We start from the raw sequence: 15647 nt of genomic DNA, 5'->3' as shown, positions 1-15647 counted from the left end.
AACAGATTAAAAGCCAGGTGTAATGGATTACACTTATAATCCCAGCACTGGGGATTCTGGGGCTTGCTGACTAGCCAGCCTAGCTTATTTAGTCTCAAAAACAAAACAAGGAATGATAGACATGGTTGTCCTCTGGCTTTCTCATGCACACACCCTTGTATGCGTGTACTTGCACACATATATGTATATGCATGCATGCACACACCCCTGCACACATGCACTTGCACATATATGAATATGCATGCATGCACACACCCCTGCACACATGCACTTGCGCATATATGAATATGCATGCATACACATAAGGAAAACCCCTCAGGGACCAATCTTAAAAATCAAGGGAGAAAAGTCTCATTATAGACAGTGATCCTTAATCAGCTGTACATCTGAATTCTCATCAGACTCTCTAAAGACCAGACAGAGGGAGAGCATATTCAAAGTGCTGAGAGAAAAACAGGCTGTCAATCAAGAATCCCGGCACCATCAAAACTATTCCTCAAAGCTGAAGGCAAATTAGGACAATCCTAAGTACACAAACAAACAAACAAACAGACAGAAAAAAAACGGGACTGAATTTAACACGGGCAGGCCCACTCCATGAGAAACAGTTGAGGAAAGTCCCTCAGGCTGAGCTGAAGGTCAGGTCTCATGCCTCCAGGAAGAAAGGCAGGTGTGGGGCATTTGAGTGGCTGAGGCTGGAGAATTTAAGTTTAAAGCCAACCTGGGTTATCTGTGGAGAACAAGAAGAAGAAAAAGAAAGAGAAGAGGCATCAGCAGGGGAGGGGGTAGCGGGGGTAGGGGTAGTGGGGGTGGGGGTAGCGGGGGGGGGGGGTTAGGGTTAGGAAAAGGAGAAAACAGAGAACCAAAGAACATTTGTTAAGTGTAGCTGTGTAGGGAATTGCAAAAGACAGTATGAATACAATTTGTGTGTGTAGCTCTCTTCTTCTATACGATCTAAAAGACAGTTACATAAAACAATAATTCTAAATTTGCACTGGCAGACATAGTATACAAAGTTGTCATTTGTGTAACAATAACAGACCACTGAGAAGAGGATAGAGCTGTGTGAAAGCAAAATCTGGGGCACTATTGTGATTAAATTAATACTAATCCGAACTAGATCGGTATAAATTAAGATGCTAATTATAGTGCCCAGGAAACCACTTATGAAGAAGGCATTCAGAGAAATAGGCCTGGAAGCTTGGAGTAGTGGCCCACACCTTTCGTCCCAGCACTTGGGAAGCAGAGGCAAGTGGATCTCTGTGAGTTCAAGGCCAGCCTAGTCTACATAGTGAGTTCCAGAACAGCCAGAGTTATATAATAAGACACCTTCCTCCCCGCCCCCCCTCCCACACACACAAAGGAAGAAAGAAAGAAAAAGAAGTAAAACTGGAGGGATGGCTCAGTAGTTAAAAGTACTGACAGTTCTTCTAGTGATGGATCAACTCTTATCCCCTGATCTCAGGTGCTGGTATCAGCAGTGATGCCTGCAATAGAAGTGGAGGCTCTGAGCCTACACACTGCACGTTTCTCCCCAGAGCATCCTCCACACAGTGTCAGGAGATGGTTAATACACATCCAGTGAGTGCAAAAGAAGAGTTGTTCCCCAAATTGTGTATCAGCCATAGCTTGTGCTGAAGTTCAAATCAAGACCCAGGCCTTGATCTTCCGGAGAGACACAGAGAAACCCAGGCTTAAGTGGCACAGGGAGACTTTGAGGCTAAGCCAACCTTTTATGCCTACCTGAGCTGCCAGCTGGACAGGTGGCTCAGCAGTTAAGGGCACTTGTTACTCTTACAGCAGACTTAGATTTGGTTCCCAGAACCAACATGGTGGCTCGAAACCATCCATAGCTCCAGTCCTGGGGGACCCAATGCAATGCCGTCTTCTGACCTCGATGGCCCCCAGGCATGCGCCTGACCCACATACACACACAGTCAAAACACTCATATACATAAAGTAAAATAAATGAATCTGAAAAAAAAAAAAACATAAAATGTGCCCCCATCTATCTCTCAGGGGCAGGGCTTGACTTCAACTGTTGTTTCTCAGATGTGATCTACCTTATGTTTTGTTTTAAGATACACACATAAAAACAAATTTTTTAAAAAATCATCCTTTCTTTAATCCCATCTCTCCAGCCCCCCCACCTCAATTTTTGAGATGGAGTCTCTCATTGAACCCGGAGCTTGACCACTTGACTAGACTGGCTCCCCAGCAACCCTCAGGGATTCCTCCTGTCTCCAGCTTACCTGTTCTGGGTTTATAAGCATGTATCACCATACCTGGCGTTTTCAGTGTGCCAGGAGATTCAAACTCAGGTCTTCATCTTTGTGCAGCAAACACTTCACTGAGCCATTTCCCAGGTGCTCACAGTGAGTTCTTTTGGATTTGTTTGTTTGTTTGTTTGTTTGGTTTGGTTTTTTTGTTTTTTTGAAACAGTGTTTTTTTCTGTAGCCCAGGCTGGCTTTGAACTTCAACCTGATGTCTTCCTTCCTCTGCTTCCAGAGGGTTGAGACGACAGCTTTGAGCATCCACGCTGAGAGCCTAGAGACTTCTTTAAAGCTCCCTGGGTCCACTTGATCCAACCAAGATGAGCCCTTGTGGGGGAGGAGGGGGAGTATGCGCACAGAGAGGCTCTGACAGCCACTGCCACGAGAGCCTAGTGCCGAGAGCAGCTCATCAAGGCCAGGGCTGCGCACCACAGTCTCTTCTATCACGTTGGCCTTGATGGGGCTGCTGGTTTCCCCTTTGTTTTCTCAAAGAAGCACAAAGCCAGTCTACCCGCTCTGCAGCGCACTCCTGTTCACTGCCATTGTCAGTGCAAATATTCTCAAGCACATGTAAAAACCCTGTTCAAGCAGAAGTAAATCACAGAACCTTGCAGCTTGGGGGTACGTTGACATTTCCTTGTCACTTGTTGTCATATACTAGTGACCGTGTCCTGAGGGAACAACACAGTCAACCCCCCGAATTTCTGTGCTTAAGGGGGCACAGCATGGATCACAAAGGGGCCACAGCTCAGCTCAAAACTTGGTCTTGCAAAACTCTCTCTCTCTCTCCCACCCCCCCACACCACTGTGTGTGTGCGTGTGTGTGTGTGTGTGTGTGTGTGTGTGTGTGAGAGAGAGAGAGAGAGAGAGAGAGAGAGAGAGAGGGCAATGTGTTAGAACTCAAAGGAATTTAGATTCCCAGCACCTATATTAAAAAAAAAAAAAAATCCAACAACATGGCTTTTCATGCGTGATCCCAGGCAGCACTGGGGAGGTGGAGACAGGAAGATCCCTGGTTCTTGCTGGCCAGTGAGTTCTAAGTTTAGTGAGAGACCCTGGAGAAAAAGCTCAGTGATTAAGAGCACTGACACTCAGAGGAAGGATAGCAAGTTACCAAGAAGAGACTTGATATTCTAAGAGCATATATAGGGGGAGGAGGTCTCCATCAGTCACAGACATAGGGGAGGGGAGAAAGAGAAATGGGAGGGAGGGAAGAATGGGAGGAAACAGGAGAAGGGCTAACAATCGAGATGTAATATGAATAAATTAATAAAATTATTTTTTAAAAAAAGAGCACTGAGTACTCTTGTGAAGGATTCCCCCAGTTCAGTTCTCAGCACTCATCGGTTTCTAACTCCAGCTCCAGGGGATCTGACAAATTCTTCTAGCCTCCAAGAGCATCCACACACCACTGGCATCTCCCCACCCACAAATAAAATAAATAAATAAATAAATAAATAAATAAGGTGGCATCAACACACACACACACACACACACACACACACACACACACACACACACACACACTTCATTGAACTGGGAGCTCACTGATTGGGCTAGACTGGCTTGCTGCTCCCGGCTCCATGTCCCCAGTGCTGGGACCACAAGCACCTGTTTAATGTGGCTTCCGGAGGACCTTCCTATGCAGAGTACTTTGCCCCTCTCGCCTGCCTTTTGTGACCAGAAGGGTCATTTTGTCCTGCATGAAGTTCATGTCCCCGCACAGCACAGCCCAGGTGTGAATGGGCGTGTCCAAGCCATACCACAGTGCTCCTCCAGCCCAGGGCCTCCTCCTGGGACCCCCGCTTCACAGCCTCCTCTCCTGCTCTATTTTAGGGGTTCCCAGTGCGACTAACACAGAATAAATAAATACAGAAGCCGCAAGAGGCATCAAACTAACAACAACAACAAAAAAAATCGCACGAGCTTCTGCTATGAATGTGGAAACAGCTCCTAGGAGAGTTTCCAGAAAAATCCCATGGGAAGTATTCAGTTTCACTTTGAAGGCTGGAACCCAGAGACCAGCCATTTACAGGCTGGGAAACTGAGGCCCAGATTTAAAAAAAAAAAAAAAAAGCCAAGATCCATCCACATTTGTCTTGACAGTGTATTCTGCGTACTCACCGTGCCTACCTCGTTCTCTTGCTAATAAGATACATGCAATCCTCTGCACCTGTTGAGATGTAATTTAAAAATAAATGCACCATTTGCCCTATTTACAAAGCAACGTGTGTGTGGGGATCAGTTCACCTGGAAACCCGTGGTGACAGGAATTGGCTCACTGGGAAAACCCACGGTCAAGCTACCTTTGGCACTGGGGACATTTAGGGCCACTGCCAGCCTCTGAGGGACACAGGACTCTGATTCCCTGTTTTCTCTCTGCTGAGACTCACTCTACACACGTTGTCCCTGTGCCTGGTGTGCTCAGGGCGCTGACCTAGATTGTGGTTAAGCTGGAGTACATCTGCAGGAAAGCACGCTATGCCGTCTGCGCAACTGCACAGCTGGCAACAGCTGGGCAGAAGTGAGCCCTCCAAACCTTGAGATGATGGCAGCATTACACAGCTGGAGTCTGGCTCAGTTGTCTGTGCTGTGTGGGTCTTGGGGACCAAGAGGAATGCAGCCCCCTCTCGTGTGTGTGTGTGTGTGTGTGTGTGTGTGTGTGTGTGTGTGTGTGTTATAGACAGGGTCTCTTACTAACCTGGAGTTTGCCAATTTGGTCAGGCTGGTTGGCTAATGAGTCCCAGCGATCCACCTGTCTCTACTTCTGTGATACTGGGATTGTAAGCAAGTGACACCATGTCCAGCTTTTTCAGGGCCTTCTAGGGGCTTGAACTTGTGTTCTTACACTTGTACACAAGCAGTTTATTGACTGAGCCATTGCACCAGCTGCAACCTGAAGCTCTTGATAACCTTTTGCTCAGGAACTCTAGGAGAATTGGGGCGGGGAGGGCAGGGTTCTCCAGGGCGATGCTCTGGAGGGCTAGGTTCCTTTAGCCACACAACATCTCCCCCAAGGCTACCAGGTTTTATTTTTATTGTTGTTGTTGTTTGTTTTGGTTGGTTGGTTTTTTAAAAAAAAATTCCATTACAAAGATAAGGTGACTGAGGCTTAAGAAACCAAACTGGGGAGGCAGTAAAATGGCTCTGTGGGTAAAGGTGCTTGCCACCTATCACACATGGCACCCACATGGTGGAAGGAAAGAGACTCCAGCAAGTTGTTCTCTGACCTTCACATGCACACTGTAGCGCGCACACACACACACACGCACACACACAACAACAAACAAACAAACAATTTAAGGGACAGAAGGGATGTATCTAAGTATTCATACACAGTGAGAAGAGGAGGTCGGCCCGGAGTCAGCCCCTGCATCCCTATCCCAAGAACACCTGTCCTGGAGACCTGGGAGAATGGAACTGAAATAAGGCAGGTGTTCCCCCAGCCCTGCCCCTAGCAATTATTATTGAAAGCTTCCGGAGTGGCCCCTGGGAGCCCAGGAACAGCCTCCAGTCATCTGCAAGTGCCCAGGGCAAAGTTCTGTTCCCCCAGCCAAGGCTCTCTTTTCCCCCTTCTCCTCTTGCCTCTCTCTTGCAAATATTTACTGTTGCTTGGAGAGCTGTTGCCATAGTTACAGCATCCGCAGAAGCTGAGGGTCCGAGTTAGACTTTCAGCTTCAAAATTCGAGAGCAGAGTAAGTGGGCTGCTTCTTAAAACTAAACCCACAAATAACAGTGTCCCGTTACTGAGCTGCCACAACTTTGTGGACTAGGTAGTTGGCAGGGGTGGAGGGAAGTAGGGTTCTGAGGAAGCCCTAGCTGGCACCCCCAGGAGTTGTAGGGAGAAGAGAAATCACACAAACCTCCCTTGAGAAAGGGACTCTTCTGGGAGGTCCCTGGCTCCAGTGACACTGAGTTGAGATGGGACTCTATAGTGGACGGCTCAGCCCACTGCAGTAGTGGGAAAGGATTGGTGGCTGGTAAAGGAATTCACTTCATCTCAGTTTCTTTTTCTTTACCCAAAGCGTCCTGTCCCTGGACCCAAACTCACAGAGATTCACCTGCCTCCATCTCCTGAGTGCTGGGATTACAGACATGTGCCATAACACCTGGCTCTTAGTTTCTTTTTCTATTGCTGCGGTAAGATGACAACAACACAGCCCTACACACAGCCTAGTAAAAGGGTTTATTCTGGCTCACAGTTCAAGGGTACCCGCCATCATGGTAAAGAAGCCAAGACAGCAAGAACTCCACTACTCACCTTATAGCCGCAAGCAGGAAGCAGAGGGAGGTGAGCGCACGCTGCCACGCGGCGGCTCCCCTCCACCTCTCACATAGTCCAGCACCCCAGCCTTGCTCTCCTACTCGATCAATATATAACCATTGGGCTATTGAGGGACCTAAAGATAGCCCGCGATAAATTGTAATTAGACTATAGACCTGCAGCATTACAATCTTTCCCCACACCTCTTTCCAAGAACCCTGGCTCACAATACACAGTAGAGGACAGCCTTGAACTCCTGACTACCGCCTGGGCAGGGGCCTTGGGTTGTGTAAGTGTGGCAAAAACAAGCTAAGCACTAGCAGCATGCGTACATGCATTGCTCTCTGCTCCTGGTTGTAGATGCGACATGGCCAAGCACTTCAAATTCCTGCCGCCTTGACTTCCTCAGCAATAGACCGTGCCCCTGAACCATGAGCCACAGCAAAACCCTTACTCCAATAAGTTGCTTCTGTCAGGGTATTTTATCACAGCGCTGCAAAAGGAAAGCAAGAAGATATAGACTCCTTTTTGGTGTGTGTGTATGTTTTTTTTTAAATAAAAAATCTCATCTATATGTGAGTCAGCACAGGTCCTCTGAGAAAAACATACACCAACGTAAGATTGTACAGGGTTCTGTGCACACACACATTCGTCATAGAGACTGTTAAGGCAAATAAGGAGGGAGCTGCACACAGCCAAGTCTTAATCCCACGGCAGCGAATGCGAACTTATTTGGAAATAAGATCCTCACAGATGTAAAAACTATGAAGGCTCTCGAGATGAGGTCACCCTCAACGTGGAGTGGCTCCTGAGAAAAAGGAAGGGGCGTTCAAGGCACATAGGTGTGAGGGGAGAAGGCGGTGTGAAGATGGAGTCACGCAGCCACGAGAGAGGAGAGTGTGAGATTGGCATTCTGCTGGAGCAGGAGAGGCAGGAAGACTCCTCCGGAGGAGCTGCACCGAGGGGAGACAACCCTGGCAGCAACAACGTGATTTCAGCTTCCCAGCCCTCCTGGCTGTCACAAAATGGCATCTAAGCCATTTCATTTGCAATCATGCATTACAACAGTCCAGAGAGTTCACAGGAGGAAAGGAAAGTAGAGGGCTAGGCTCCACTCTAACAGAGGAGGCAAAGTTGCTCACCAGAAGATTCCAGCATCCCACAGGGGATGGGCTGCCTTGGTGTCCCCAGTATGTTTGTCCATAGGCCGGTAGCAACTAAAAGAAGAGGGGGGAGGGGGGACCGAGAAGAGAGGAGGGAGGGGGCTACAATCAGGATGCGAAGTGAATATATGAATTGAAAAAGAAAGAAGTCACCCACAAGCACACATTTATGCACACACTGCTCCCATGCACCTAACACACAGCAGTGTGCCCTTGAGCCAGCATGGAGGACACCTGTTACCTCAGCTCTCTGAAAGTAGAGACTGGAGGATGGCCTACAAATTTGAGGGTAGCCTGGGCTACATGTGAGTTCCCAGCCAGCCAGGGCTGTGTAGCGAGCCTTTGTCTCAATCTACGCCCCCACCAAAATAAAAAGTCGAAGGATGAACGAATGGTGAATGAGTGGGTGAATCTGTGAATGAAGTGTAACCTTTATGTAGACAGTGATGGATTTCCGTTCCAGCTGCCGGGTGGGTACCAGCTGTGTTTTCATGGCCACTGTGCTGTGGGTATAGAGTGCCGACCCTAGGAAAGGAGATTAAATTGCTTTACAGGAATATTTTTAGGAAGAGCTTTGTGGCCACGGGAATAACACTAGTTTAAAGATCTGGGTTGTTCCTGCACAGGCCTTATCCTCATCAAGTCTGTCATATATATGGAGTCATATATATATATTATTTATATATTTATATGTATAGTTATATATAATGCTACACACACACACACACACACACACACACACACACACACACACACACACACATACGTTTACTTGTTCCTCATGGCCTGCTAAACCTGCTTTCTTAAAGAATCCAGGACCACCAGCCCAGGGATGGCATCACCCACAATGGGTTAGGTCCTCTTCCATCAATCACTAATTTAAGAGATGCTATATATTCTTGTTGCTATAACAAACTATCTGACAAAGACAGTGTGAAGATGGAAGGGTTTTGTTTTGCCTCATGGTTCAATAGTCCAGTCCATCAGGGTGTGGAAGGCATGAAAAGCAAGCGCTGTGCTAGCTATAGCAACAGGACTGGGAGGTGCCAGGTCACATCACTCCTGCAGTGAGGAACGAGATGAACGCTGGTGCTCAGCTCTCCTTCTGACTTGGTCTAATGCCCCATGGATAAGTACTGCGCGAATTTAAGATGAGTCTTCCCAGCTTAGTTCGACCGCTCTGGAAATACCCTTGTAGACACACCTGGAGGTGTGTCTCCCAGGTGATTCTAAATTCCATCAAGTTGACAAAGATTAACCATCACCCATGTTTTGGTGTTTTTTTTTTTTTTTTTCTTGTTTTGTTTTTGTTTTTGTTTTGAGACAGGGTCTCTGGTAGCCTAGGCTGGCCTCCAACCCACTGTCTTAGTTAGGCTTCTAATGCTATGATAAAACGCCATGACCAAAGGCGACTTGGAGAGGAAAGGGTTTATTCAGCTTACATTTCCACGTCACAGCTTAGGCAGGAACTCAAAGCAGAAAAACAGAGGCAGGAGTCGCAGAGGAATGCCGGTTACTAGGTAACTCCTCCTTACTCGCTCACTGTTCTTACTTATGGACCACCTGCCTAGGGCTGACACCACCCATGGTGGGCTGGGTCCTCCCACATAAAATCATCAAGCAAGAAAATGCCTTATAGCCTTCTCGACGGGGCACTTTTATGGAGGCCTGTTCTCAATTGAGGTTCCCTCTTTCCAGATAACTCAAGCTGGTGTTAAACTGACAAAAATCTAACCAGAACACTCGCCATGTAGCCAAGGATAACCTTGAACTGCCAACCCTCCTGTCTCCATCTCTCACATGCTGGGAGTGTAGGCACGTGGCCCCCATACCACACCCAGTTTATACAGTGCTCAGGACTGAACTTAGAGCTTCATGCATGCTAGCTGAGTGACATCTCCAGCCCCCATCACGGATGCTTTGGGGCTCTTGTTAGGGAAAGCTTGTTGGCTTCCTGGTGGTCAGAGACAGGAGGCTGCAGCACCAGTCACTAAAGTGCTGAACATGAGGCAGCTTAGAGCTGCAGCTCCTGATCCTGTATGCCCAAGTCAAGACTTTATATTTGATTCTAGTTTCATAGGGACTGCTAGAAACCTGGCAGTGGCAATGACATCATCTGATTTGGGTGCTAATAGGAGAGTCCTGGCTGCTTTGGGAACAGACTGTGGGGGGTCTGAGGAAAAAAAAAAAAAAAAAAAAAAAAAACAAACCCAGGGGACCAAGGAGCCTATTTTAGTAATTCAAGAGGCACATGGTGGGGGCAGAGCTAGGGTGACGGTGATGGAGGTGGTGAGAAGAGGTTGGAAGCTAGATTTCTTCTGAAAACAGATCTGACAGGGGTTCCTGGCAGATTGGCTGTGGGTGCAGGTGGGGGAGAGGCCAGGGATGACTCAGAGCTTGGGCCATAGCCTGGGGTAGTGATACCACTTGCTAAGATGGGGTGCTGCAGTAGAGGGCAGGGGTGGGTCTCCATGGGGTTTAGGGGTAGAGGGCAGGGGTGGGTCTCCATGGGGTTTAGGGGTAGAGGGCAGGGGTGGGTCTCCATGGGGTTTAGACGTTGATGCTGGAGGTGTGTACAGATCCTGTAAAAAATGTGGCTGAGGTGAAAGAATGCCTCCAGAGTTAGGAATAGGTATATAGATCAGGAAATAGGTTGGATTTAAGCTGGAAGAGAACAGGGAAGTAGGCAGACAGCCCTGGGCTAGAGGACAAAGAGGAGGAGGAACTACATAGGAAAGGCCAGCAGCAGGAGGCCAAGGCCAAGAGGCCTAGAGTATGCCTTTCTAGAATCCCCCAGTGAGGGGCTGGGGTGCGGCTCAGTGGTAGAGCCCCTGCCTAGAATCCCCCAGTGAGGGGCTGAGGTGTGGCTCAGTGGTAGAGCACCTGTCTAGAATCCCCCAGTGAGGGGCTGGGGCATGGCTCAGTCAGTGATAGAGCACCTGTCTAGAATCTCCCAGTGAGGGGTTGGGGTGTGGCTCAGTGGTAGAGCACCTGCCTAGAATCCCCCAGTGAGGGGTTGGGGTGTGGCTCAGTGGTAGAGCACCTGCCTAGAATCCCCCAGTGAGGGGTTGGGGTGTGGCTCAGTGGTAGAGCACCTGCCTAGAATCCCCCAGTGAGGGGCTGAGGAGTGGCTCAGTGGTAGAGCACCTGCCTAGCATCCCCTAGCGAGGGGCTCGGGCATGGCTCAGTGGTAAAGCATTTTCCTAGCATTAGTTGGACATGGCTACCATTTGTAGCACTAGATGGGGAAAAAAAAGTTGAACAAAGAGTGAGCAAACAAGCTCAAAAAGCATTTCAAAGGAGGGAGATTTGGCGTCCCTCACCAATGCAGTCAGGGAATCGAATAGGGTTCATCCTTGCCCCTTATCTTCACAACCCCCATATTCACATCCACCTAAACCCCAGAATGAGAATTTCTCTCTGCCGTTTACAGATATAATTAGGTAAAATGAGGCTATGCCAGGTTAGGGTGAGTCTTGAAGCACAAGAGGCTAGTCTTTCTTATCACCCTGACTAGACTGAGACCCACCTGAGGGATTGATGATGCTCATCTCTGGCTGTGTTATAGAATGTGGTCCTCCCAGCAACAGCTCCCACATGCGTCATATCAGATGTGCCTACTGTTGGCAGGAGTCCATCATGATTGCACCTGGGGACCATTAACATTGCCTCCGAGGAAGGGGAGGTGGGAGGGTCCTTGAACCCTCACCTGGGCTTCCAGCTGTTTCTCCCGGCCATGTGTATGTAATTCTGCCCTAACTGCATGAGGTCTTGGGAGGTTCAAGAACATATGGGCTGGGGCAGTTTAATTAAAAGGTATCTCCATCTTTGTAGCTGTAAGGAAGTCATTATCCACTCCGGGTGATGACTTTACAGGTGGTTGCTCTGGGTTCACCCACAATCCTACCTACCAATAACCTTTGACACATGTCCTGTAAATAGGCCCAACAAACGCATTGGTTCCTCAGGGAGAACTTTGGTGGGACTATACGTTGGTTTGCCATTGGGACCTTCTGAGGAATAGGTAGACATTGCTTATATCTCCCCCAGAGAATGAATTCTGGAATCAACGTAGTCATGACGTGTTTCTAGGGATGATTAGAGCCTGGGGTCTCTGACTAAGCGATGGGTTAATCCCTTGATGGATTCATAGTATGAGGGTGTTATTTGGAAGTGGTAAAAGGTGAGACGGGGGAGGGGGGTGGGCTAGCTGAAGGAAGAAGGTCACTGGGGAGGGAGGTCTGTCCTTGTGGGCTATTCAACACACTCCCTTCTCTGCTTCCTGGCCATGCCTTCCCCACCACGATGGACTGATTCCTCTGAAACAATGAGCAGAAGCGCTTTTTTTTTTCTTCCCTTAAGTTTGTTTCTCATGTATTTTGATCACAGCTATGCAAAAGTAGTGGATACAGGGGCTGGAGCCATTGTTCAGCAGTTAAGATCACTAGCTGTTCTTCGGAGGACTAGATCCAAATCCTAGCGTTCAGGTTGGGCAGCTTACAACCCCAGTTTCAGGGGATCTAACATCTCCTCCTATCCTCTGCAAGCACTTGCACACACAAGGCATACACAAACACACATACATATAAATAAAAATAAAAATCTCTTTTTAAAAAATAGCTAATACAGTTACTTAATAAACAGCAACATTGTTGCAGGATATTTGATCACATTGTGAACCTTGAAACTGTGAGCTAAAAAAAAAATCTGTTTCTAATTGTGGTATGGCTCAGCCTTTGATCCTAGACCTTTCTGTTTACTGTAAACAAGTACTTGTGGTGTGGCTCAGCCCTAGCACACACCTTTAACCCAAGAGCTAAATAAAGTCAACCATAGGTCAAGAGGCAGAGCAAGTAGCCAGTCAAAAGGGAGTGAACATAAGTAAACAAAGGAAAGACATTGAGTTAAAGGGGTTTTGTTTGTTTGTTTGCTTTTTGGTTTTCTGAGACAGGGTTTCTCTGTGTAGCCCTAGCTGTCCTGGACTCACTTTGTAGACCAGGCTATCCTCAAACTCACAGAGATCTGCCTGCCTCTGCCTCCCAAGTGCTGGGATTAAAGGTGTGCACCACCACCGCCGGCTGAGTTAGTGGGTTTTAAAGACAGTGTGGAGAAGGAGAAAGGGCTTTTTCCTTCCGGGACATTGGTTGAGGGTCAGCTGGTGCTTTCTCTGCCTCTCTGAGCTAGCAGGCTTTCACTCCAGCCTCTGGCTCCCGAGTCTTCACTGGTAAAAATTGAACAAATGGGATTTTGTTTTGTTTTGTTTTGTAAAAAAACAACACAATACTCATACCCCTCAACTCCTAGTTCAAAGATGAGACCCCAGGGGGCCAGTGAGATGGCTCAGAAGAGAAAAGGCACTGTCCCAGTTAGTGTCTTATTGCTGTGGTAAACATCATGATCAAAAGCACCTGAGGCGATAAAAAGGTTTATTTGGAACACAGGTTATACATCAAGAGAAGCCAGGACAGGAATGAGAGAGACCCGAGAAGCTGTGGGACACACATACTGGAATGACACTTTCACGAGACAAGGGATGTCAGGGACCACCAGAAGCAATAAGAGGCCATGGAGGATCTTGCCCTGCAGACTTCAGAGGCAATGTGGCCCCGTCAGCATGGCAAGTCCCCAGTTCCAGTACTGCTGTTACATTCAACAAAGCCACCCAATGTTTTGGTGCCGCACTGAAGCAGGGACCGTGGAGGAACACTGCTCACTGGCTTGCTTTTCTCTCACTCATGTTCAGCTACCTTGCTTATACAGCCCAGGACCACTTGCCCCAGAGCGGCCCTGTCCACTGTGGCCTGGACCTTTCTACATCAATTAACAATTATGTAAATGCCCACAGTTGTGCCCACGGGTCAATCTGATAGATGCAACTCCTCAATTGAGACTCTCCCTTCCCTGGTGTATCAAATTGACAGCCAAGATGAGCTGTCATGGGCACCTACTGCCAAGCCTGAAGACCTGAGTTCAATTCCCAAGACCCACATGATGGAAGGAGAGGCTTGATCGACCTTTACAGGTTGTCCTCGGATGTCCACCTGTGTGTACCATGGCATGCATGCTGACACATACACACATGCAAAAGAAATAAGTACAGTGTAATAAAAATGTTGAGGGATGAGCATCCAAATAGAGATTTGATATGTGGAACCTATCACAGAAGAAGAGCCCTAATCCTTACCTGAAAGGGCAAGCTGATGGAGCAGCCGTTTGTTCTATTGTGAGCACACCAGTGCTCTCTGCTTGAGACTGATATTGGGGTAAATGTGGGGCTAGGCATGCCCAGCTTTGGAAACTGGAAGGTATGGTATTCCACGCAGCCTTAGGACTGACTGATAAAACAAGATGTTAGAAAACAAAACTGGTTATCAGAATCAACAACAAATAATTTTAGTGTAAGTATGCCCCCAAATATGGCATGAGATATCTTACACCATGAGATATTGCTTACTGATCTGAATTCACTTTTCCCCCCTTTTAAAATTAATTTATTCAGATTACATCTCAATTATTATTCCCTTGCTTGTCTCTTCCCATGCAGGCACTTTGTGGTTCCATTCGCTAAATCTGGACACCCTACCCACCCCTCAACAACTTCTTTCTCCATCAAGAACTGGTGTCTGTCTGGGTCAAGGCTTAGTCCTATGAAGAACTCCTTGTCTGCTGGTAGTAAATTCCTCAGAGTATCCATGTGGTGACCCCCAGGGAGACACTGAACCTACATTCTTGCCCTGGGAACATGAGCCTCTGGCATCTAAACAAGGCCAGGTAGCCGGGCATGGTGGTACACACCTGTGATCCCAGTACTCAGGGAGGCAGAGGCAGGCAGGCAGATCTCTGTGAGTTCGAGGCCAGCCTGGTTTACAAAGCGAGTCCAGGGCAGCCAAGGCTACACAGAGAAACCTTGTCTCAAAAACCAAACAAGCAAACAAATAAACAAAACAAGGCAAGGCGTGCATTTTCCCTGCACTGGCATTTGTTAAGACCTCATCAGCCCCATAGATAAGAGCTTGTCTAGCTGGAGATTTAAAAAAAAAATCAAATTATCTTGGGGTCTTCAAGAGATTGTTCAGTGGTTAAGAGCACTCACTGCTCTTCCAGAAGTCCTGAACTTGGTTCCCAGCACCCACATAGCAGCTCACAAACCTCTATAACTCCAGTTCCAGCGGGATTCAATGCTCCCTCCCGGCCTACACCCATACCATGCATGCACATGGTGCACAGACATACACGGAGTCAAAACACCCAGACCCATAAGATGAAATTAAAATTAATTGCTTTGAAAAATCAAGTCACCTCTTTATCTGGCCCTTTCTCTTTCAGCCTCCATAGGTTGGTTTCTAGTCCTCTGTATGCAAAACAGTCTTCTTAGTCCCATCATGTCTCCCCACATGAAGAATCAATAACAATCTTAGGAAAAAAGTACAGTTGTCATGGAGGGGAAAATGGAGTTATTTTAGAGTTCATTAGGCAAGTTAACGGAGCTCCGCAGCAGTGGCCTGCTGCTTCAGGGAGCCACTGTCTAACCACTCTGCTCAATGCTGTCCCAGGTCTTAGAAGCAGGAGTATAGAGAAGAAAGGGATGGAGAGATGGCTCAGCTGGTTAAGTGTTTGCCACACAGGGCCAGCAAGAAGGTGTGTGCCACCAAGCCTAGCAACCAGGGTTCAAATCCTGAGACCCATGTAGTTGAAGGGGAGAACCAACCAGGTTACCTTTTGACTTCCACATGCACTCCATGGCGTGTGCACATACCCATACATTCATGAAAACATGAACACACACACACACACACAATTTTTTTTTTTAAGGCTGAGCCAAGTTGCACATACTCACACTCACGGAACTAGGGCAGCAAAGACAGGAAGAACGTTGGGGTTTCTTTGTCGGCCAGTCTAACTAAAATTGGTGAGGTCCAGGTTCAGTGAGAGACCCTGTCTCAAAAA

Source organism: Acomys russatus, chromosome 19, assembly GCF_903995435.1.
Source record: "Acomys russatus chromosome 19, mAcoRus1.1, whole genome shotgun sequence".
Lineage (NCBI taxonomy): Eukaryota > Metazoa > Chordata > Mammalia > Rodentia > Muridae > Acomys > Acomys russatus.
This window is presented reverse-complemented; position numbering follows the sequence as displayed.